The sequence below is a fragment of the Salvelinus fontinalis genome, unplaced genomic scaffold (genome assembly GCF_029448725.1).
Source record: "Salvelinus fontinalis isolate EN_2023a unplaced genomic scaffold, ASM2944872v1 scaffold_0662, whole genome shotgun sequence".
Taxonomy (NCBI): Eukaryota; Metazoa; Chordata; class Actinopteri; order Salmoniformes; family Salmonidae; genus Salvelinus; species Salvelinus fontinalis.
The window spans coordinates 85,001-107,679 of record NW_026600871.1 but is presented as its reverse complement, the minus strand read 5'-3'; the positions used below and the strand labels follow the sequence as shown (position 1 = coordinate 107,679).

General features: G+C 49.2%; 1 protein-coding gene across 1 annotated transcript in view; it reads left to right on the top strand.

Annotated features, from left to right (window-relative positions):
- Window positions 1-15,514: 15,514 nt before the first annotated feature.
- LOC129846946 (putative uncharacterized protein DDB_G0271982) overlaps window positions 15,515-22,679 on the top strand; it is a 70,997-nt gene continuing 63,832 nt past the window's right edge. The window contains exon 1 of the mRNA XM_055914760.1: window positions 15,515-15,814. The gene's annotated coding sequence lies outside the window, so the exon portion shown is untranslated. The remainder of the gene's footprint in view (window positions 15,815-22,679) is intronic.

Sequence of the window (22,679 nt, the reverse complement as noted above, 5' to 3'; positions counted from 1 at the left end):
AGCAGTAGATACATTGAGGCGTCGGTGCTCCGGCCCAAGTCTAGCACTGGTTCAGAAAAGCGGTTGAAATGATTTCCCATCAGTCTAGTTGTCAAAGATGATCTAACCCTTCCTTGAAAATCAACCAATAAGAAATAAACCTTTGTTGTTAGAGGATATATTGAGGTTCAACTGTACTATTATAAAGCGCTCTATCAAAGTACTATCACCTCCTAAAAATTTGAGGCAAATACTAGACTACTCCTAAGGATTCAGGCTGAGTGGACTGGTAGCCAAGCCTAGACTGGGACTCCCTAAGGATTCAGGCTGAGTGGACTGGTAGCCAAGCCTAGACTGGGACTCCCTAAGGATTCAGGATGAGTGGACTGGTAGCCTAAATTGGGACTCTCTAAGGATTCAGGCTGAGTGGACTGGTAGCCTAAATTGGGACTCTCTCTAAGGATTCAGGCTGAGTGGACTGGTAGCCTAGCCTAAATTGGGGACCACATATTTCCATGTTTTCCATTCTTGACAGATTTGCATGTCAATGCAGGGTAATCATCATCTCACCCAGAGAGGAAACATTGGTCATGTGAGTGATGAGGTGTAGACTACACCCTCGGTCACAGGCTCTGGCCTCCAAGGCCTTGCAGGTCATTTGCCTGCCAAATATAGTTTCCATTCGTCCCTCAAACTAGGCCTGCAGCTCGTGGCCAGTGTACTGTCGCTCAGCTCTGGGATATCTGTGGCTTGTCTTGATCAATTTCCACGTAGGCCTTTTTATATACCTGTTAAGATAGGATGCTGACATGCTGTCGAGCTTGCTGTGCTTTATTCCCACTCTCGTTTCAGTATACTGCACATGATCAGGTTTACTGCTTGTGGTGTGTAGCTGTGTCGTTGCTCAGAGAGATTTCCTATCATAAGAGTAATGTCATTGTGTGCTGGGTCATTTAATGCTCTCGGTCATTTGAATGCACAGCTTTTTTAATGTTTATTTATGGCAGTAGAAGGCAGGCCTCCAGACATCACAATTACATTCGGGAGCAAGATTATTCATGCTCAGACAAAATGAGGGTGTTAGCCAGCCATGTTAATGAAATAAATTGTTACTGCCAACACGTAGCGACAGTGTAGTGGAATGGAATCAAATCAGAGAACAAACCAGAAGGACAGACAGTTTACACAGGCTTTAAAGTCCAATGATCTGCTAACAATTACACATTAATAACATTTATTTTAACATTGAACAGAGTCTGTTTGATTACATGTGAATGATATCAGTCTTTTTTCTACTATGTATTTCTACAGAGTCGTATTAGTTGACAAGGTAAAGGTAAGTTTAACTAGGCTACTGTAGGCTAATTGCTATTGCGAAGTATCTTGGTCAGAATATTTTTTAGAGATGTTGCTATAGTAATTCAACCTTGTTTGTCTAGTGCGCTATAATCTCTCGTGGACAGAACATAAATGGTGTCTGACACAATTACGCAAGATTTTAGTTTTGTGTTTTGGAGAGGAAGTGCACTATGACCTAAACAGTAGCTGGCATTGTCAGGGAGCAATGTTCACATTGTTTACCATGGTGCTGCTATCACCTATTGGAATGCCAATAGGCTTTATGACTGTGAAGTGAGACAGAGGCCGGCAGATATCAAAGGTGACAGAGGACGCATGTTGTCTTTCTCAGGGGGGAGAATCTATACAGGTTGGGAACAGGGAGTCAGACAACACCTTGGGGGTTGGTTGCTCAGGTGACCTTGTGTTTACGCTCACTCTGTGAGACTGCTGGCCACACAACACACAGAGGGAAGTCTCCTCTCCACAGTCACTGTTACTGATCTCCTCACTGGTCTCCACGGTGATGGATGCCCTGGGCATAACCTCACTGCTTGTATCATTGACTTATAACAGAGGACCGCACTCAGCCAATGATAAACAATGTGTTTTTCTTTCCGAGGATGACTGGAATAGCTGCCTAATGCTTTCAGAGTCAGACGGATGTCCTTCACATTACTGCTGGAGGAGATTGCCTGCTTGCAACCAGTCATGATCTCTTGAAAGGGATACTTCAGGATTTTGTTGGATACCGTTTTTATGTTTCTGCGTGCAGTTTGAAGGCAGTTGCTAACTAGTGCTAGCGCAATTGCTAACACAATGACTGGAAGTCTAACGTGTCTGATAGACTTTGTCATTACGCTAACGCGAGTTAGCATTGGCTCTCGAAACTACCTCTAACTTCCTTCATAATGGACACAGAGACACAAAAATGGTATCCAGAAGTTCATCGTACTCTGGTGAAATAGATAAAGGCATTGCCAAATTTCCAAAGTATCCCTTTAAAGCTGCTGAAATTAGGCAAACTATTCAAATTTTAGTAACCAAGAAATGGCGGAGCTGTTTCTGCATATTGCACCTTTTTAAGACTGTCAAATCACATGGCTTTCTGGAGTTCGCTGGATTCAAAGGCCATAGAAATGAGTGAATAGACTAATAATTTTGGTTTTAAAAACATGTCCTATGTCCTATGTGACAGGCACCCACTGATATGACATACAGTAGAGTATCCTGCTAAAGACATAATCAAATCAAATACAATTGTATTTGTCACAGGCGCCGAATACAACAGGTACCTTACAGTGAAATGCTTAGTTACAAGCCCTTAACCAACAATGCAGTTTTAACAGAAATAAGTGGGGGTACAGTACCAATGTTTAACTTTTCCAATAATTCCATATGAAATAATGTCTCTTCTAGTCTGTCCACATGAATCCACGTTGCTTGTAATGATCTTCTGTTCATTGTAATATTAAGACACTAGGCCTAAATGCAGAGGACATTTAAAAGGTCCACACTCAGTATCTGTACGCTGTGTTGATATTGCTTCCTGCCAGGGTTGAAGCCCAGCCTTGGTAACAGAGCTCTAATGCTGAGTCACACACACCCTGGAGGCTGATGGTCATGGAAACGACACCACTGCAGAGTGTAATGGATGGACTGGCTCGAGTCTGGCCTGTGATTTGGGTGACTGAGTGCTATGTAGACAAATAGCTGGTTCAGTGTAATGGTTGTCTCAGGCTTTCTCCTGTGCCTGGGATCTGAAGGGCTTTCAATAGCCACAGCCACCAGTAGCCTTGTCACTGCTGGAGGCTGATGTTGCACTGAAGTCAAAATGGACTTCAAATCAGCACTGATGCAATGCACAAGTCTTACTTTAGTAGGAATATCGTAATACTGTGTGACTGGCTTTATAAATCTTTCAACCCGTCTGCTTTCTTACCTGAACGAATTACAATTAGCACCTGGAGTTCAAACAAACCCAAAGTACAGAAGTTGAATTAACACCTGCTTAACCCCCCCCCCCCCCCCCCCCCCCCAGCAGTGTAGACACACACACACACACACACACACACACACACACACACACACACACACACACACACACACACACACACACACACACACACAGGTTGAGGATTCACTATAGACAAGGGCTACGCCTGGCCCTTGGAGATCATTGGCCCAGCTAGTCCTCCTCAGGGCTCGACCTGGTCACTCCTCCAGAGCACGTCCTTGTATATAATTAGATATGAAGGAAAACCTCATCAGGATTGTGCACCCAAGTGACTGTTCCCCGGGGGGACAGTGCTGCAACCACAGATGGTTCCTTTAACTATTCTTGGGAACATGGAGCGGCTCTTGGTGACTGTACTCTGCTGTGTCGGGGCCTAGTGGAGAGTCCTGTGTCGGGGCCTAGTGGAGAGTCCTGTGTCGGGGCCTAGTGGGGAGTCCTGTGTCGGGGCCTAGTGGGGAGTCCTGTGTCGGGGCCTAGTGGGGAGTCCTGTGTCGGGGCCTAGTGGGGAGTCCTGTGTCGGGGCCTAGTGGGGAGTCCTGTGTCGGGGCCTAGTGGGGAGTCCTGTGTCGGGGCCTAGTGGGGAGTCCTGTGTCGGGGCCTAGTGGGGAGTCCTGTGTCGGGGCCTAGTGGGGAGTCCTGTGTCGGGGCCTAGTGGGGAGTCCTGTGTCGGGGCCTAGTGGGGAGTCCTGTGTCGGGGCCTAGTGGGGAGTCCTGTGTCGGGGCCTAGTGGGGAGTCCTGTGTCGGGGCCTAGTGGGGAGTCCTGTGTCGGGGCCTAGTGGGGAGTCCTGTGTCGGGGCCTAGTGGGGAGTCCTGTGTCGGGGCCTAGTGGGGAGTCCTGTGTCGGGGCCTAGTGGGGAGTCCTGTGTCGGGGCCTAGTGGGGAGTCCTGTGTCGGGGCCTAGTGGGGAGTCCTGTGTCGGGGCCTAGTGGGGAGTCCTGTGTCGGGGCCTAGTGGGGAGTCCTGTGTCGGGGCCTAGTGGGGAGTCCTGCGTCGGGGCCTAGTGGGGAGTCCTGCGTCGGGGCCTAGTGGGGAGTCCTGCGTCGGGGCCTAGTGGGGAGTCCTGCGTCGGGGCCTAGTGGGGAGTCCTGCGTCGGGGCCTAGTGGGGAGTCCTGCGTCGGGGCCTAGTGGGGAGTCCTGCGTCGGGGCCTAGTGGGGAGTCCTGCGTCGGGGCCTAGTGGGGAGTCCTGCGTCGGGGCCTAGTGGGGAGTCCTGCGTCGGGGCCTAGTGGGGAGTCCTGCGTCGGGGCCTAGTGGGGAGTCCTGCGTCGGGGCCTAGTGGGGAGTCCTGCGTCGGGGCCTAGTGGGGAGTCCTGCGTCGGGGCCTAGTGGGGAGTCCTGCGTCGGGGCCTAGTGGGGAGTCCTGCGTCGGGGCCTAGTGGGGAGTCCTGCGTCGGGGCCTAGTGGGGAGTCCTGCGTCGGGGCCTAGTGGAGAGTCTTGCGTCGGGGCCTAGTGGGGAGTCTTGCGTCGGGGCCTAGTGGGGAGTCTTGCGTCGGGGCCTAGTGGGGAGTCTTGCGTCGGGGCCTAGTGGGGAGTCCTGCGTCGGGGCCTAGTGGGGAGTCCTGCGTCGGGGCCTAGTGGAGAGGCCGAGTGGAGAGGCCGAGTGGAGAGGCCGAGTGGAGAGGCCGAGTGGAGAGGCCGAGTGGAGAGGCCGAGTGGAGAGGCCGAGTGGAGAGGCCGAGTGGAGAGGCCGAGTGGAGAGGCCGAGTGGAGAGGCCGAGTGGAGAGGCCGAGTGGGGAGTCCTGCGTCGGGGCCTAGTGGGGAGTCCTGCGTCGGGGCCTAGTGGGGAGTCCTGCGTCGGGGCCTAGTGGGGAGTCCTGCGTCGGGGCCTAGTGGGGAGTCTTGCGTCGGGGCCTAGTGGGGAGTCCTGCGTCGGGGCCTAGTGGGGAGTCCTGCGTCGGGGCCTAGTGGGGAGTCCTGCGTCGGGGCCTAGTGGGGAGTCCTGCGTCGGGGCCTAGTGGGGAGTCCTGCGTCGGGGCCTAGTGGAGAGGCCGAGTGGAGAGGCCGAGTGGAGAGGCCGAGTGGAGAGGCCGAGTGGAGAGGCCGAGTGGAGAGGCCTAGTGGGGAGTCCTGCGTCGGGCCTAGTGGGGAGTCCTGTGTAAGGGCCTAGTGGAGAGGCCTCATGACGTCTAGCGCCTCATGATTCATAAAGTAATAACACACTCTCAGCATGTCATCCTTTCTCACGTTACGCTGTAGTCCATTAGAGATGCTGAATGAAATACTACATCTTCTGGGTTAAATGTGGAAGACACATTTCAGTTGAAGTCCGTCAGTTAGCTAGAGGCTTATAAAGCATGTGAGAACACAGAGACTCAGTCTGTTCTTTTCCCTCTTCTTCACCTTGACAGCTGATGCTGACGTTGACATTAAGAGAGACTAATGACTAAAGCAATTATAGTTTTCTCCCTTTACATTCAAAATGTGTTGTTAGCAAGTTTCCTTTATCCCAAGATATTTGTGAATTGTGCTGTACGTCTTTGTGTTCCAACACTGCTAAATGCTACGCTTCACTAGATGTATTGAATAGTGTCATTCATAGTCTGTGTGTTAGAGCGGGCTGAGCTGTTTTACAGTGTTGAACTGGTTTCTAATGCATTTTACACCTCTTTGAAATGAGCTGATTTGTTACATAAAGCCCCCCAGATTAGCTGTGACGTTCAAAACCCACTCCTGTCTCATAAAAAGCCTCCTCCTGTCTCATAAAAACCTTCCTCTTGTCTCATAAAAACCCTCCTCTTGTCTCATAAAAACCCTCCTCTTGTCTCATAAAAACCCTCCTCTTGTCTCATAAAAACCCTCCTCTTGTCTCATAAAAACCCTCCTCTTGTCTCATAAAAACCCTCCTCTTGTCTCATAAAAACCCTCCTCTTGTCTCATAAAAACCCTCCTCTTGTCTCATAAAAACCTGCTCTTGTCTCATAAAAACCCGCTCCTGTCTCATAAAAACTCGCTCCCCTCTCATAAAAACACACTACTGTCTCATTAAAACCCGCTCCCCTCTCATAAAAACCCTCCTCTTGTCTCATAAAAAGCCTCCTCTTGTCTCATAAAAACCCGCTCCCCTCTCATAAAAACCTACTCCCGTCTCATAAAAACCCGCTCCTGTCTCATAAAAAGTAGGAGGATTGTGTCTGGAATAGTCTGGACTCTTGTTTCCATCCCATTAGCTCAGATCCTACCAAGACCAAGAAAGAAACCCACTGAAACGGATTGTAGACTGTGTTTATATATAGAAACTACAGGTCAAACTACAGGTCAAAGTTCATCTAGTTGAAGCACTTTTTGAAGGCCATTGTCTTGCATGAAGGAGACATTTCAGGACGGTCTTCCCCAGAGCTCCAGAAGGACGGGATCATGACGAGGCCCGTGTGGCGTGGCGTCTCTGCAGCGCAGTGACCCAGTAGTCCGACTCCCCTGCATAGCTGGCATTCTCAGCTGCCTGAAATACTGCTCCGAGGCAGGGTTCCCTCGTCCACCCTAAACCATTATTACGTCGGGCCTCCGTGTTGCACAGACAGGATTATGGCGCTAAATATAACCCCGCTTTAGGGCCTACACACCGGGCGTGACCTCAGAGGTGTGCCCCAGTGAACCCTGTCAACATGGAGTGTATACAGTTTTAACCACTGGAGCAATGCAGTGAAGGAATGAGGAGTACAAAGATAATATATTCTGTAGGTTAGCGAGATGTTTGACTGACAGCACTGCTACAGCAGCAACATCAGACCGACCCTAAAAGCCTGGGAGAGATGATTGTGGGCTTACCTCTCACTATAGAAAGGATTTGTCACTGGGCGGGACAACGAGGCTACTTCTGTATTCTGTAACTATGGCTTCATTGCTTTGACTGCTACGCTAGTGAAGCAAACCCCTTTCTTCTGCGCCAGGCTTTGTGAATGGAGTGAACACAAAGGCCCAGCGGGCTGATAGCATTCTCCTTTGTAGGATTTCACTTCTTCTCTGACTTCGGCAGGTTCTTAAAAGCCCCCCTCTAATTGGAAACTCAGCCAAGTCTCAGCTTTAGGAATCATAGATTAAATGAGTTTCGTGCACGGCTATTCCATGCTAACAGAATTATACTGTGACTCAGATTTTTCACTTTCAAATGTACACCAAACCAAAACCATTGATTTCAAAGTTTACCAAACCATATGCACAAGGACTTCCCACAGAACATTTTATAAACACACATTTACAGCAAACTGTGCAGATCCAAAGTGTGGTAACAGAAGAGGGAGATTTTACCGTCTGCACAGTTATTCCAGGAAATGTTTTTGTTTTAAATGTACTGTGTAAATTGTTCAAAGTAGTCATGATGTATAGAGGAGTGTTCTATGGTTTGTTAGACTTTGAAGTCAGCTGTTTGGCAAACATTTGAAAGTGTCAACTCAGTTTCAGCATAATTCCGTTACCTTAGAATTTCCTTGCAGTGAATGTAGGAGGAGTGTCTTGTTGCTCTTAAACCAACTGGTAAGATAATAAAAGCCAGCAGCAGCTCTGTTTTCTGGGGACAAATGATCCTCGGCCATCTAAAGCTTCATTTGCACCTGGCTCAGGAAGCTCTGCTCAGGAAGCTCAGTTCAGAGACCAGTGGGGACTGGCGTTCGTGCCCACTACTCTCTCGATTGACCCTAATTTAATTACTTAGCTGTTTTATTAAATTAAGTCAAGCTTTGTTGCTCTTGAATCACTGAGTAGAAATCTATGGGCGTCTCCTGATTTGAAGCTGTGCTTTCCTCACAGTGGAAAAAACCCATCAAGAGGTTTCACTGTTGCTTCATCATTTCTCTGGCCTTTGTTGGTCTGAAATAAGCTGTTATCACGTTTTATAGAAAAAGCTTAAGGTGAAAGGTGCCAAAGTGGCTCTGTTGCCGGGAGACTGAACAGATGGTAATGTATTTACCACAGTAAACGTATTTAAAAAGCCCAGCAAAAACTAAATGTGATTTGCACTGACTGTGCCTTCATTACAGTTACCCTCTCTTCATCTGTAGTCTGCTCTTGTGAAACACATTGTTCCTCCCATTGTTGGACACCGTGTGAAAAGTCTGAAACAAATGAGTTCTTTAACTTCTCCAGCGCCGCCACCACTCCCTTCTAGCCCTGGGCGGTGATTGAGTACACGTTGATACCAACCAACAACAACACTGAAAACAGCACCGCTTGGTCCCTCGACAGTTAGAGTTGCCTCATGGAAAGTGTCCCTGGGCGTTGAGGCATCGCCGCGGGAACGGTTTGGAACGTAACCACTGTTAGGCTAATCCGTCTCGGGCTAAACCCCGGACCGTCCCTGGGAACATAGTGAGAGTGACGTTGTGACGTACCCCGGAACTCTTATGTCACCTGACCGACCGTGCTCTGATGTTTCAGTCACGCCCGAGTCGCCAGTGCTTGCCGGGCTAACCAGGAGACTGACTCAACCCTGATCCTACTTCTACAAGCTACAGCAGCACCCACCAGTCTGCCCGCATGAGGACATCGTTTGGCAGAGAAAGAGAAAGGGAGACTGAGCTGGTAAGAGGAGAGGTCTAGGTGACCTGAAGGTAAACCTCAGTCCTAATGGCTTCCTCCAGAAAACTACCCCTGTGGATTACGTTTGTGTTGGTGGAGGCTGTACAGGACTTCTGCCTTAGCGGGTGTTCTTAGTAGTTTTAGAATTTACTGTTTTGTTTTGCTTTTGAAAAGTGTAAATAATATAAATATGAAGAAGATTCCAAAGAAGAACAACAATTTTTAAATTAGGCAAACAAAATTGTATTAATTGATGCATTTAGTGTTTGAGTTTGTCACCATCAGGTCTCAGTGGAGGGTTTCTGTAGGCAGTCAGGTTTGTACTGGTGCAGTTCTCTGGAAACAGCAGATTCTGCAGGGTGTCAGTGTGGAAGTGCATTTCCCTTCCCCCAGGTTATAGGCCTAGCTGTTGCTTTATGACTACCATAGCAACATTGAAACGTCCCATGAAAAGGAGGTGGGAATATTCCTGTCTGACTGATAGTAATGAGCCTGTGTGCTTATTTATTACCGTCTGAGAGCAAGAGCCTCCGCTCACCTTGTGGGCTAACACCAATAACTAGGTTAGTCTGGCCTGTGGAACTGTGCTGTGTACACACACACACACACACACACACACACACACACACACACACACACACACACACACACACACACACACACACACACACACACACACACACACACACACACACACACACACACACACACACACACAGGAGAGGTAGAGAACCTGTCGTTTTGGTTCGATCCATTCCTTTATGTCAACATGCTATAGCCTCAATGACCACACATACTGTGAACCAAGACATGACTCCACACAGCGCGACAAGACATGACTCCACACAACGCGACAAGACATGACTCCCCACAGCGCGACAAGACATGACTCCCCACAGCGCGACAAGACATGACTCCCCACAGCGCGACAAGACATGACTCCCCACAGCGCGACAAGACATGACTCCCCACAGCGCGACAAGACATGACTCCCCACAGCGCGACAAGACATGACTCCCCACAGCGCGACAAGACATGACTCCCCACAGCGCGACAAGACATGACTCCCCACAGCGCGACAAGACATGACTCCACACAGCGCGACAAGACATGACTCCACACAGCGCGTCAAGACATGACTCCACACAGCGCGTCAAGACATGACTCCACACAGCACGACATGACTCCACACAGCGCGACACGACATGACTCCACACAGCGCGACACGACATGACTCCACACAGCATGACATGACTCCCCACGGCGCGACAAGACATGACTCCCCACGGCGCGACAAGACATGACTCCCCACGGCGCGACAAGACATGACTCCCCACGGCGCGACAAGACATGACTCCCCACGGCGCGACAAGACATGACTCCCCACGGCGCGACAAGACATGACTCCACACGGCGCGACAAGACATGACTCCACACGGCGCGACAAGACATGACCCCCCACGGCGCGACAAGACATGACTCCACACGGCGCGACAAGACATGACCCCCCACGGCGCGACAAGACATGACTCCACACAGCGCGACAAGACATGACTCCACACGGCGCGACAAGACATGACTCCCCACGGCGCGACAAGACATGACTCCCCACGGCGCGACAAGACATGACTCCCCACGGCGCGACAAGACATGACTCCCCACGGCGCGACAAGACATGACTCCCCACGGCGCGACAAGACATGACTCCCCACGGCGCGACAAGACATGACTCCCCACGGCGCGACAAGACATGACTCCCCACGGCGCGACAAGACATGACTCCCCACGGCGCGACAAGACATGACTCCACACAGCGCGACATGACTCCACACAGCGCGACATGACTCCACACAGCGCGACATGACTCCACACAGCGCGACATGACTCCACACAGCGCGACATGACTCCACACAGCGCGACATGACTCCACACAGCGCGACATGACTCCACACAGCGCGACATGACTCCACACAGCGCGACATGACTCCACACAGCGCGACATGACTCCACACAGCGCGACATGACTCCACACAGCGCGACATGCCATGACTCCACACAGCATGCCATGACTCCACACAGCATGCCATGACTCCACACAGCATGCCATGACTCCACACAGCATGCCATGACTCCACACAGCATGCCATGACTCCACACAGCATGCCATGACTCCACACAGCATGCCATGACTCCACACAGCATGCCATGACTCCACACAGCGTGACACGACATGACTCCACACAGCGCGCCAAGACATGACTCCACACAGCGCGCCAAGACATGACTCCACACAGCATGACATGACTCCACACAGCGCGACAAGACATGACTCCACACAGCATGACAAGACATAACTCCACACTCCATGACATGACTCCACACAGCATGACATGACTCCACACAGCATGACATGACTCCACACAGCGCGACACGACAAGACTCCACACAGCGCGACAAGACATGACTCCACACAGCGCGACAAGACATGACTCCACACAGCGCGACAAGACATGACTCCACACAACACAGGTGATGGGGTACGATTACAGTAGGCAGCCTGTATTTCCTATAGACATGACTCCACACAACACAGGTGATGGGGTACGATTACAGTAGACAGCCTGTATTTCCTATAGACATGACTCCACACAACACAGGTGATGGGGTACGATTACAGTAGGCAGCCTGTATTTCCTATAGACATGACTCCACACAACACAGGTGATGGGGTACGATTACAGTAGGCAGCCTGTATTTCCTATAGACATGACTCCACACAACACAGGTGATGGGGTACGATTACAGTAGGCAGCCTGTATTTCCTATAGACATGACTCCACACAACACAGGTGATGGGGTACGATTACAGTAGACAGCCTGTATTTCCTATAGACATGACTCCACACAACACAGGTGATGGGGTACGATTACAGTAGGCAGCCTGTATTTCCTATAGACATGACTCCACACAACGCTGATGATGGGGTACGATTACAGTAGGCAGCCTGTATTTCCTATAGACATGACTCCACACAACACAGGTGATGGGGTACGATTACAGTAGGCAGCCTGTATTTCCTATAGACATGACTCCACACAACGCTGATGATGGGGTACGATTACAGTAGGCAGCCTGTATTTCCTATAGACATGACTCCACACAACACAGGTGATAGGGTACGATTACAGTAGGCAGCCTGTATTTCCTATAGATATGACTCCACACAACACAGGTGATGGGGTACGATTACAGTAGGCAGCCTGTATTTCCTATAGATATGACTCCACACAACACAGGTGATGGGGTACGATTACAGTAGGCAGCCTGTATTTCCTATAGATATGACTCCACACAACACAGGTGATGGGGTACGATTACAGTAGACAGCCTGTATTTCCTATAGACATGACTCCACACAACGCAGGTGATGGGGTACGATTACAGTAGGCAGCCTGTATTTCCTATAGACATGACTCCACACAACACAGGTGATGGGGTACGATTACAGTAGACAGCCTGTATTTCCTATAGACATGACTCCACACAACACAGGTGATGGGGTACGATTACAGTAGGCAGCCTGTATTTCCTATAGACATGACTCCACACAACGCCGATGATGGGGTACGATTGTCATGTTTTGTCATTGATTACCATGTCTTGTCCCTGTGCTTCCCTTCTATTCGTTTCCCTCTGCTGGTCTTATTTGGTTCTTTCCCTCTTTCTATCCCTCTCTCTCCCCCTCCCCCTCTCTCTCTCTCTCTCTCTCTCTCGCTCTCTCTATCGTTCCGTTCCTGCTCCCAGCTGTTCCTCATTCTCCTAACTACCTCATTTACTCTTTCACACCTGTCCCCTATTTTGCCCTCTGATTAGAGTCCCTATTTCTCCCTCTGTTTTCCGCTTCTGTCCTTGTCGGATCATTGTTTGATGTTTGCTGTTCTGTGTCCTGGTTCCGCCCTGTCGTGTTTTTGCCTTCATCAGATGCTGCGTGTGAGCAGGTGTCACCTAAGATATATCCAGGAGTATCGTTTTGTTTAAGACTGGAATAAAGACTCTGTTTATGTTAAGTCGCTTTTGGGTCCTCATTCACCAGCATAACAACGATTACAGTAGGCAGCCTGTATTTCCTATAGACATGACTCCACACAACACAGGTGATGGGGTACGATTACAGTAGGCAGCCTGTATTTCCTATAGACATGACTCCACACAACACAGGTGATGGGGTACGATTACAGTAGACAGCCTGTATTTCCTATAGACATGACTCCACACAACACAGGTGATGGGGTACGATTACAGTAGGCAGCCTGTATTTCCTATAGACATGACTCCACACAACGCAGGTGAAGGGGTACGATTACAGTAGGCAGCCTGTATTTCCTATAGACATGACTCCACACAACGCAGGTGATAGGGTACGATTACAGTAGGCAGCCTGTATTTCCTATAGACATGACTCCACACAACGCAGGTGATAGGGTACGATTACAGTAGGCAGCCTGTATTTCCTATAGATATGACTCCACACAACGCAGGTGATAGGGTACGATTACAGTAGGCAGCCTGTATTTCCTATAGACATGACTCCACACAACGCAGGTGATAGGGTACGATTACAGTAGGCAGCCTGTATTTCCTATAGACATGACTCCACACAACGCAGGTGATGGGGTACGATTACAGTAGGCAGCCTGTATTTCCTATAGATATGACTCCACACAACACAGGTGATGGGGTACGATTACAGTAGGCAGCCTGTATTTCCTATAGACATGACTCCACACAACGCAGGTGATGGGGTACGATTACAGTAGGCAGCCTGTATTTCCTATAGACATGACTCCACACAACACAGGTGATAGGGTACGATTACAGTAGGCAGCCTGTATTTCCTATAGACATGACTCCACACAACACAGGTGATGGGGTACGATTACAGTAGGCAGCCTGTATTTCCTATAGACATGACTCCACACAACACAGGTGATAGGGTACGATTACAGTAGGCAGCCTGTATTTCCTATAGACATGACTCCACACAACACAGGTGATGGGGTACGATTACAGTAGACAGCCTGTATTTCCTATAGACATGACTCCACACAACGCTGATGATGGGGTACGATTACAGTAGGCAGCCTGTATTTCCTATAGACATGACTCCACACAACACAGGTGATAGGGTACGATTACAGTAGGCAGCCTGTATTTCCTATAGACATGACTCCACACAACACAGGTGATGGGGTACGATTACAGTAGACAGCCTGTATTTCCTATAGACATGACTCCACACAACGCAGGTGATGGGGTACGATTACAGTAGACAGCCTGTATTTCCTATAGACATGACTCCACACAACGCAGGTGATGGGGTACGATTACAGTAGACAGCCTGTATTTCCTATAGACATGACTCCACACAACACAGGTGATGGGGTACGATTACAGTAGACAGCCTGTATTTCCTATAGACATGCTCTGGCAGCTCAGCTGCCACTTGGCAGTTCTATGGAAGTGTGTGATCAATTAGCGAAGCCAGCAGAGGGTGGAATGGGGAGGGGTGCATCCCAAAAGGCACCCTATCCCCTATATCGTGCCCCATAGGGCCTTGGTCAAAAATAGTGCACTATATAGGGAATAGGGTGTCTTTTGGATTGGATACTTGGGAGCAGATTTTCTAAATTAAAATCACTTGGAACTGATTTCCTGGTATTTTTAGTCTTTTATGTCCGACAATGAAAATTCCCCAAAATATGTTTTTTCTCCGAAAATTTGGGGGGTCAAATGATGTCGGCAGTGGGGAACCCTGGTCTAGGGTCAACTTCACTTTGAAGATATCGCTCTATCAGATTAACCCTCTGTGGTTTGTGTTTGGGCCCTGGGCTCTATCAGATTAACCCTCTGTGGTTTGTGTTTGGGCCCTGGGCTCCATCAGATTAACCCTCTGTGGTTTGTGTTTGGGCCCTGGGCTCCATCAGATTAACCCTCTGTGGTTTGTGTTTGGGCCCTGGGCTCCATCAGATTAACCCTCTGTGGTTTGTGTTTGGGCCCTGGGCTCCATCAGATTAACCCTCTGTGGTTTGTGTTTGGGCCCTGGGCTCCATCAGATTAACCCTCTGTGGTTTGTGTTTGGGCCCTGGGCTCCATCAGATTAACCCTATGTGGTTTGTGTTTGGGCCCTGAGCCCTGGGCTCCATCAGATTAACCCTCTGTGGTTTGTGTTTGGGCCCTGAGCTCCATCAGATTAACCCTATGTGGTTTGTGTTTGGGCCCTGAGCCCTGGGCTCCATCAGATTAACCCTCTGTGGTTTGTGTTTGGGCCCTGAGCCCTGGGCTCCATCAGATTAACCCTCTGTGGTTTATGTTTGGGCCCTGGGCTCCATCAGATTAACCCTCTGGTTTGTGTTTGGGCCCTGGGCTCCATCAAATGAACCCTCTGGTTTGTGTTTGGGTCCTGGCCCCTGTCACCTTATGTCATGCTGTACACCATCTGGTGTTATCTCAATATCTTCTCTTTCACAGTGTAGCCGACACAAGTATCATAGTACTCTGTTCTTCTCCTCTCCTCCCGAGACCAGTATGTCTCTGTGGTCCAGCGTGACCCCCAGATGGACATGTTAATTGGCCCAGCGACTAAAGCCTGTCCAACGGGATTAAGGAATGGGTTCTGGAGGTGGGCCAAAGGACACGCCTCATCGAGCCCACTGACACGGAGGAGATTAAAAACTGTAGAACCCACACACACTTGTAGAACCACGCGCGCAATCTCACGCACACACGCGACTAGGACACTCCGTCTGTGATGGACTGAAACGTATGTTCCACCGGGCTGTATTACGAGGGGAGGGGATATACACACTGTGATGTCATCATGTCTCCCTCCCTGCCTTGTCTTCTCTCTCAGGCTGGCTGTGGTGTTGTCGTGAGGAGACTGCTTTCTGCTGCACCAGCTGCATGAGGTAGGTCCTATATTTGTCACCTCTTGCCTGTCTGCTTGAGGATGCTCCGCTGCTTTTGGTAAATGGGTATGGAGCTCCACACGTGACTGTGTGTCTGCGTGTGTGTGTGTGTTTGCGTGCGTGTGTGTCTGCGGGCATGTGTGCATTTGTGTGTGTAGGTGATGTGTCTGTAAGCGCGTCTGTGGGATGTGTTGTGTGTGTGTGTGAGAGAGAGTGTGTGTTATATGTGATCTCGTACTGCATGCATGCTAAGGTGTGTAGCAGAGAGCGGGTGCTACAGTAGGTTTAGCATGCCTCTATAGCGATACAGAGCCGGAGACTGGTCAGATCAGATTTTACAACAGGACTGGTACACAGACAGACAGAGACTGAAGTGGCCTCTCTGAAGTTCTCTCAGGCAAGCATAATGCCCTGCTGGATCATGGTGTCTCTATCACTTCCAGCTCTCTGTCTCTCGCTCTGTGTCTCGCGCTCTGTGTCTCTCGCGCTCTGTGTCTCTCGCGCTCTGTGTCTCTCGCGCTCTGTGTCTCTCGCGCTCTGTGTCTCGCGCTCTGTGTCTCGCGCTCTGTGTCTCTCGCGCTCTGTGTCTCTCGCGCTCTGTCTCTCGCGCTCTGTCTCTCGCGCTCTGTGTCTCGCGCTCTGTGTCTCTCGCGCTCTGTGTCTCTCGCGCTCTGTGTCTCGCGCTCTGTCTCTCTCCCTCTCTGTCTCATTCTCTGGTAGCCAGACCATATTGTGTCTCTGTCAGTCAGATGAAGGTTGGGAGGTCAGTAAGCACAGTTACCGTGACGCAGGGCGACCCGAGTTGTCAGTATTCTCTTCCTGAAGCTCCATCTGTCAGACAGTCAGTAGAGATCTGAACCAGAGAGGTGGTGTTCTGACAGACAGTCAGTAGAGATCTGAACCAGAGAGGTGGTGTTCTGACAGACAGTCAGTAGAGATCTGAACCAGAGAGGTGGTGTTCTGACAGTCAGTAGAGATCTGAACCAGAGAGGTGGTGTTCTGACAGTCAGTCAGAGAGGTGGTGTTCTGACAGACAGTCAGTAGAGATCTGAACCAGAGAGGTGGTGTTCTGACAGACAGTCAGTAGAGATCTGAACCAGAGAGGTGGTGTTCTGACAGACAGTCAGTAGAGATCTGAACCAGAGAGGTGGTGTTCAGACAGTCAGTAGAGAGGTGGTGTTCTGTCAGACAGTCAGTAGAGATCTGAACCAGAGAGGTGGTGTTCTGACAGTCAGTAGAGATCTGAACCAGAGAGGCGATGTTCTGACAGACAGTCAGTAGAGATCTGAACCAGAGAGGTGGTGTTCTGACAGACAGTCAGTAGAGATCTGAACCAGAGAGGTGGTGTTCTGTCAGACAGTCAGTAGAGATCTGAACCAGAGAGGTGGTGTTCTGTCAGACAGTCAGTAGAGATCTGAACCAGAGAGGTGGTGTTCTGACAGACAGTCAGTAGAGATCTGAACCAGAGAGGTGGTGTTCTGTCAGACAGTCAGTAGAGATCTGAACCAGAGAGGCGGTGTTCAGACAGTCAGTAGAGATCTGAACCAGAGAGGTGGTGTTCTGACAGTCAGTCAGTAGAGATCTGAACCAGAGAGGTGGTGTTCTGACAGACAGTCAGTAGAGATCTGAACCAGAGAGGTGGTGTTCTGACAGTCAGTAGAGATCTGAACCAGAGAGGCGATGTTCTGACAGACAGTCAGTAGAGATCTGAACCAGAGAGGTGGTGTTCTGTTAGACAGTCAGTAGAGATCGGAGCCAGAGAGGTGGTGTTCTGACAGACAGTCAGTAGAGATCTGAACCAGAGAGATGGTGTTCTGACAGACAGTCAGTAGAGATCTGAACCAGAGAGGTGGTGTTCTGTCAGACAGTCAGTAGAGATCTGAACCAGAGAGGTGGTGTTCTGACAGTCAGTAGAGATCTGAACCAGAGAGGTGGTGTTCTGTCAGTCAGTAGAGATCTGAACCAGAGAGGTGGTGTTCTGACAGTCAGTAGAGATCTGAACCAGAGAGGAGGTGGTCTGTCAGTCAGTAGAGATCTGAACCAGAGAGGTGGTGTTCTGACAGTCAGTAGAGATCTGAACCAGAGAGGTGGTGTTCTGACAGTCAGTAGAGATCTGAACCAGAGAGGTGGTGTTCTGTCAGACAGTCAGTAGAGATCTGAACCAGAGAGGTGGTGTTCTGTCAGACAGTCAGTAGAGATCTGAACCAGAGAGGTGGTGTTCTGTCAGACAGTCAGTAGAGATCTGAACCAGAGAGGTGGTGTTCTGACAGACAGTCAGTAGAGATCTGAACCAGAGAGGTGGTGTTCTGACAGACAGACAGTAGATATCTGAACCAGAGAGGTGGTGTTCTGACAGACAGTCAGTAGAGATCTGAACCAGAGAGGTGGTGTTCTGACAGACAGTCAGTAGAGATCTGAACCAGAGAGGTGGTGTTCTGACAGACAGTCAGTAGAGATCTGAACCAGAGAGGTGGTGTTCAGACAGTCAGTAGAGATCTGAACCAGAGAGGTGGTGTTCAGACAGTCAGTAGAGATCTGAACCAGAGAGTTGGTGTTCTGTCAGACAGTCAGTAGAGATCTGAACCAGAGAGGCGGTGTTCAGACAGTCAGTAGAGATCTGAACCAGGGAGGTGGTGTTCTGTCAGACAGTCAGTAGAGATCTGAACCAGAGAGGTGGTGTTCTGTCAGACAGTCAGTAGAGATCGGAACCAGAGAGGTGGTGTTCTGACAGTCAGTAGAGATCTGAACCAGAGAGGCGGTGTTCAGACAGTCAGTAGAGATCTGAACCAGAGAGGTGGTGTTCTGACAGTCAGTCAGTAGAGATCTGAACCAGAGAGGTGGTGTTCTGTCAGACAGTCAGTAGAGATCGGAACCAGAGAGGTGGTGTTCTGACAGACAGTCAGTAGAGATCTGAACCAGAGAGGTGGTGTTCTGACAGACAGTCAGTAGAGATCTGAACCAGAGAGGTGGTGTTCTGTCAGACAGTCAGTAGAGATCTGAACCAGAGAGGTGCTGTTCTGTCAGACAGTCAGTAGAGATCTGAACCAGAGGTGGTGTTCAGACAGTCAGTAGAGATCTGAACCAGAGAGGTGGTGTTCAGACAGTCAGTAGAGATCTGAACCAGAGAGGTGGTGTTCTGTCAGACAGTCAGTAGAGATCTGAACCAGAGAGGTGGTGTTCTGTCAGACAGTCAGTAGAGATCTGAACCAGAGAGGTGGTGTTCTGACAGACAGTCAGTAGAGATCTGAACCAGAGAGGTGATGTTCTGACAGACAGTCAGTAGAGATCTCAACCAGAGAGGTGGTGTTCTGTCAGACAGTCAGTAGAGATCTGAACCAGAGAGGTGGTGTTCTGACAGACAGTCAGTAGAGATCTGAACCAGAGAGGTGGTGTTCTGACAGACAGACAGTCAGTAGAGATCTGAACCAGAGAGGTGGTGTTCTGACAGTCAGTCAGTAGAGATCTGAACCAGAGAGGTGGTGTTCTGACAGACAGTCAGTAGAGATCTGAACCAGAGAGGTGGTGTTCTGACAGACAGTCAGTAGAGATCTGAACCAGAGAGGTGCTGTTCTGTCAGACAGTCAGTAGAGATCTGAACCAGAGAGGTGGTGTTCTGACAGTCAGTAGAGATCTGAACCAGAGAGGTGGTGTTCTGTCAGTCAGTAGAGATCTGAACCAGAGAGGTGGTGTTCTGACAGACAGTCAGTAGAGATCTGAACCAGAGAGGTGCTGTTCTGTCAGACAGTCAGTAGAGATCTGAACCAGAGAGGTGGTGTTCTGACAGACAGTCAGTAGAGATCTGAACCAGAGAGGTGGTGTTCTGACAGACAGTCAGTAGAGATCTGAACCAGAGAGGTGGTGTTCTGACACAGTCAGTAGAGATCTGAACCAGAGAGGTGGTGTTCTGACAGACAGTCAGTAGAGATCTGAACCAGAGAGGTGGTGTTCTGTCAGACAGTCAGTAGAGATCTGAACCAGAGAGGTGGTGTTCTGACAGTCAGTAGAGATCTGAACCAGAGAGGTGGTGTTCTGACAGACAGTCAGTAGAGATCTGAACCAGAGAGGTGGTGTTCTGACAGACAGACAGTAGAGATCTGAACCAGAGAGGTGGTGTTCTGTCAGACAGTCAGTAGAGATCTGAACCAGAGAGGTGGTGTTCTGTCAGACAGTCAGTAGAGATCTGAACCAGAGAGGTGGTGTTCTGTCAGACAGTCAGTAGAGATCTGAACCAGAGAGGTGGTGTTCTGACAGACAGTCAGTAGAGATCTGAACCAGAGAGGTGGTGTTCTGACAGACAGTCAGTAGAGATCTGAACCAGAGAGGTGGTGTTCAGACAGTCAGTAGAGATCTGAACCAGAGAGGTGGTGTTCTGACAGACAGACAGTAGAGATCTGAACCAGAGAGGTGGTGTTCTGACAGACAGACAGTAGAGATCTGAACCAGAGAGGTGGTGTTCTGACAGACAGACAGTAGAGATCTGAACCAGAGAGGTGGTGTTCTGACAGACAGTCAGTAGAGATCTGAACCAGAGAGGTGGTGTTCTGACAGTCAGTAGAGATCTGAACCAGAGAGGTGGTGTTCTGACAGACAGACAGTAGAGATCTGAACCAGAGAGGTGGTGTTCTGACAGACAGTCAGTAGAGATCTGAACCAGAGAGGTGGTTTTCTGACAGTCAGTAGAGATCTGAACCAGAGAGGTGGTGTTCTGACAGACAGTCAGTAGAGATCTGAACCAGAGAGGTGGTGTTCTGTCAGACAGTCAGTAGAGATCTGAACCAGAGAGGTGGTGTTCTGACAGTCAGTAGAGATCTGAACCAGAGAGGTGGTGTTCAGACAGTCAGTAGAGATCTGAACCAGAGAGGTGGTGTTCAGACAGTCAGTAGAGATCTGAACCAGAGAGGTGGTGTTCTGACAGTCAGTAGAGATCTGAACCAGAGAGGTGGTGTTCTGTCAGACAGTCAGTAGAGATCTGAACCAGAGAGGTGGTGTTCTGACAGTCAGTAGAGATCGGAACCAGAGAGGTGGTGTTCTGACAGTCAGTAGAGATCTGAACCAGAGAGGTGGTGTTCAGACAGTCAGTAGAGATCTGAACCAGAGAGGTGGTGTTCTGACAGTCAGTAGAGATCTGAACCAGAGAGGTGGTGTTCTGACAGTCAGTAGAGATCGGAACCAGAGAGGTGGTGTTCTGACAGTCAGTAGAGATCTGAACCAGAGAGGTGGTGTTCTGTCAGACAGTCAGTAGAGATCTGAACCAGAGAGGTGGTGTTCTGACAGACAGTCAGTAGAGATCTGAACCAGGGAGGTGGTGTTCTGACAGACAGTCAGTAGAGATCTGAACCAGAGAGGTGGTGTTCTGACAGACAGTCAGTAGAGATCTGAACCAGAGAGGTGGTGTTCTGACAGACAGTCAGTAGAGATCTGAACCAGAGAGGTGGTGTTCTGTTAGACAGTCAGTAGAGATCGGAACCAGAGAGGTGGTGTTCTGTCAGACAGTCAGTAGAGATCTGAACCAGAGAGGTGGTGTTCTGACAGACAGTCAGTAGAGATCTGAACCAGAGAGGTGGTGTTCTGTCAGACAGTCAGTAGAGATTTTAGCCATTTACTGTCTCTTGCCTTAAAACAAAAAGACGACAAGGCTGAGGTGGAAATGAACCTAAAGTCCCATAGATCATCTGGAATGTCGTGTGTGTGTGTGTGTGTGTGTGTGTGTGTGTGTGTGTGTGTGTGTGTGTGTGTGTGTGTGTGTGTGTGTGTGTGTGTGTGTGTGTGTGTGTGTGTGTGTGTGTGTGTGTGTGTGTGTGTGTGTGTGTGTGTGTGTGTGATTAATATTAATTAGGTCAACACTTACCATCGTTAATGAAGTCTGTGTGTGTGTGTGATTAATATTAATTAGGTCAACACTTACCATCGTTAATGAAGTGTGTGTGTGTGATTTAATATTAATTAGGTCAACACTCTTACCATCATTAATGAATTCTGTCTACAGATGCTAGATGTTTCTCCATCAGAACTGGGACACACATCTTGTTCCCCAGAATGGCATCCTATTCCCTAGTTAGTGCACTACTTTGGCCCTATGTGCCCTGGTTTCTATGTAAATCCTCTGAGTCTCTGTCTGAGTCTCACCCGAGGTTCCTGGCAGGCTGACATTTCCGACGTGGCGCCACATTGATTAGTCTCCATAGGAAAGCTACTATAACCTGCCATGAAGCCACAGCCCTTGAGAGAAGGGCAGTCGTTTTCTCGCCTTTCAGAGAGAGAATGTGTGTGTCTGTATTGATGTGCGTGTTGATGTGGCGTGAGCAGGAACTGGCGATTGGAGAGTGACTAGTTTATTCTCCTCTCTGCTATTAGATGTAAACCAGACTAGTTTATTCTCCTCTCTGCTATTAGATGTAAACCAGACTAGTTTATTCTCCTCTCTGCTGTTAGATGTAAACCAGACTAGTTTATTCTCCTCTTTACTGTTAGATGTAAACCAGACTAGTTTATTCTCCTCTCTACTGTTAGATGTAAACCAGACTAGTTTATTCTCCTCTATGCTGTTAGATGTAAACCAGACTAGTTTATTCTCCTCTCTGCTGTTAGATGTAAACCAGACTAGTTTATTCTCCTCTTTACTGTTAGATGTAAACCAGACTAGTTTATTCTCCTCTCTACTGTTAGATGTAAACCAGACTAGTTTATTCTCCTCTATGCTGTTAGATGTAAACCAGACTAGTTTATTCTCCTCTCTGCTGTTAGATGTAAACCAGACTAGTTTATTCTCCTCTCTACTGTTAGATGTAAACCAGACTAGTTTATTCTCCTCTACTGTTAGATGTAAACCAGACTAGTTTATTCTCCTCTCTGCTGTTAGATGTAA